This window comes from Octodon degus, unplaced genomic scaffold, assembly GCF_000260255.1.
Source record: "Octodon degus isolate 3935 unplaced genomic scaffold, OctDeg1.0 scaffold00244, whole genome shotgun sequence".
Classification (NCBI taxonomy): domain Eukaryota; kingdom Metazoa; phylum Chordata; class Mammalia; order Rodentia; family Octodontidae; genus Octodon; species Octodon degus.
Genome location: NW_004524820.1, coordinates 1,148,902 through 1,151,750, shown reverse-complemented (window position 1 = coordinate 1,151,750; position 2,849 = coordinate 1,148,902). Strand labels below are relative to the sequence as shown.

Below are 2,849 nucleotides of genomic sequence, written 5' to 3'. Positions count from 1 at the left end.
TTTTTTTTTTTTGCAGTACCGGGGACTGAACTCAGGATCCTGCGCTTGCCAGGCAGGTGCTTTATTCTACTGAGCTATCTCCCCCGCCTGATGTGTGTATATATTTCCTTGGCAAACTCTATAGCTAGTCACACCATAATTTATGTAAACAGTTCTCAATTAATAAGCATTTAGACTATTTCTCCTTTATGACCATTACCAAAACCATGCAACTGAATCAGATAATTTCCTATGTGTCTGAGTACCTACAGATAAAATTCAAAGATTTATGCAAGCGCATGCACATCTATAAATTAGTAATTGCCACCCATACATACAGAGTCAATTTACCACTTTTTTTTTGTGCCAGGAATTAAACTCAGGACCTTGAGCATGCCAGGCAGGTGCTGTGCCATTGCGCCATATACTGTTTGGATTTACAATCCAGTAGTTAATATAACAGTATCTAGTGCCTGGTTTGCCCACACAGCACCCACATGTGAATCAAATATCTTTGCTGATTCAATTAATAAAAATGGTATATTAGTGTATCTTATAATAGGCGAAGTCAAGTATCCATCTTATTTTTGTACCAGGGATCGAACACTGGACCTTGCGCTTGCCAGGCTGGCACTTATGCTGCTGAGCTATATCCTGGGCTCTATTTTTTAAGTCTTTATTAAAATAAAGATTTAAATAAAGATACAACATCTCACTACACAGTTCCCACTTGTAGTGATCTTCCTGCCTCAGCCTCCCCAGCGGTGAGACTACAGGCATGCACCACCATGCCAAGTTCCAAGACTGACTCCCCATGCAGCACCAGAGATCCAACTCGGGACCTTGCGCATGCCAGGCAGGCACTTAGACTGCCGAGCTAGCTTCCCAACCCCAAACATCCATCTTTCAAGTATAATGAACATTTTTATTTTCTCTTTTTGTGGCCTGCACATTTTTTAACAGTCTACTACTCAGAGTCTAAGCCACATTCATTTTAGAGTGTTTTTTTTTTGTTTGTTTGTTTGTTTTTTAAGTTTGTGGTTCTAAGCTTTTGCTTATGTTATTCCATCTTTCACCAACACTATCTGGTCTACTTTTTTTTTTTGGCAGAACCCGGGATTGAACTCAGGCCCTTGCACTTGCCAGGGAAGTGCTTATTCCACTGAGCCATCTCCCCGGCCCTGGTCTACTTTTTAAGACTTACTTCAAATATCATCTTATCTAGGTAGGTAAATGATATATTTTTTAAATGACATAATTTTAAAAATATATAAACAGATACATGGATAAGCATATGTACTTTTATGAAACAGAGGCCCAGAGATTTTCATACTGGCCCTCAAAAACAACCTTGACCTTCCTCTGACCTTCTATTTCTAGAAAAAAGAATTCTTCCCTTGAGTTTATATTAATAAACAATGCTACCAATTCCTTTTCTAATGGATCCTGGCATTTGAGATTCTAAAGGAATGGGGAAAATCGTAATTAAGTGATTTACTCAGCACCTAACAGGCATCATACTGGCAGCGAAAAGCAGAGGGCACAGACTTCTGCGATGCTTTGTTTCAGCAATCTTCGGGTAATATCTTGAATCCCAGACCCATCTGGCTCCGCCTCCTTTCTACACAGCTGCCCAGTAGAGGCCTGATCACATCGCTCCTTTAATAATTTCCACTGTCCTCGGGATAAAATCTATCTCAGAAGGAGGATGTGGCTTTTCAAGAACATGTTATGACGTAAAAGGTCCCGTGGCGTCCCTCTCAGTCCCCGCCCTTGGCGTCTAATTTCCAACTACACACTTTACTTTCAAGACACACTTTTTGTCACAAACATCAAATTTTCCAGCTGTCTCCTCTAGTTTCTCCAACTGCTTCTAATGTGACCCAATTCCTTCAAGACAAGTTTCCCTGGTTGCAAATATAGATTAGCTCCTTTTTAGTGGTTTGAACGTTTGTTAAATTTCTAAATTTCTGATTATAAAAGACGTATTTACAAAATGGAAAAAAGTACATAAATGATAAAATGATAGAAAAACCAACAGCTCCATCGTAGTTTACTGCTAAAATTTGTATCTTCAATTAGATCTGTATCTCTTAAGTTCACAATATAGTGACTTAAATCTTATTTTCATAAAACTATATCCTGATCATTTTTCCATATACACAGAAATGAATTCAAACCTTTATTGGCTGTACATGTCTTCACTGACTACCAACTAGTTGACTCTTCGTAAGGTGTTGCGCTTTTTTTTTTTTTTTTTTTTGTGGCTTGTTTATCTTGATCTTAGTTCTATACCAATATTGTTTTTGTTTTTGTTTTTTCCTGACACTGGGGCTCACCATAAGGTCCAGGCTGGCCTCGAACTCATAGCAATCCTGCAGCCTCCCGGGTGCTGTGACTACAGGTATACATGACCACGCCCAGCTTCCATCCCGATAATTGTAAAGAGACTTTTGGTTTTATTGTTTTGTTTTTGGCGGAAGCGGGGATTGAACTCAGATCCTTGAGTTTGCCAGTCAAGCGCTTATCCTACTGATCCATCTCCCGGCCCCTAAAGAGACTTTTAAAGCATCATTCCTTCTAAAATTCCAGGGCCCGTCCGCATGTCCTATGACACCTCATTGTTACGCAGGTTACACGCAGTTAGTTACCTTCTTCACCCTACCCACACGATCTTGTGTATAAACTACTAATCAAAAGTAGCACAGCTGCCGTAAATCCTTCCCGGAAAACGGGAACTAGACACACGCAAACAAAACCGAGCCAACGCCGCGAATCGCAGCACACCGCTGGGCCCTTCCCGCCCCGCCGGCCGAGAGCACGCAGGTCCCGGCCGGGCGGCCCCCGGGCCCCCAGCGCCGCCCCGCCCC

General features: G+C 41.5%; 1 protein-coding gene across 2 annotated transcripts in view; it reads right to left on the bottom strand.

Annotated features, from left to right (window-relative positions):
* The window catches only part of Coq3 (coenzyme Q3, methyltransferase), a 51,948-nt gene that overhangs the window by 48,785 nt on the left and 314 nt on the right, over positions 1-2,849 (bottom strand). The window contains exon 1 of one of the 2 annotated variants that reach the window (XM_004645929.2): positions 2,160-2,355. The exons of the other annotated variant lie outside the window; for it this stretch is intronic. The gene's annotated coding sequence lies outside the window, so the exon portion shown is untranslated. Of the gene's footprint in view, positions 1-2,159; positions 2,356-2,849 lie in introns of those variants that run through there. 2 annotated transcript variants of the gene reach the window in all.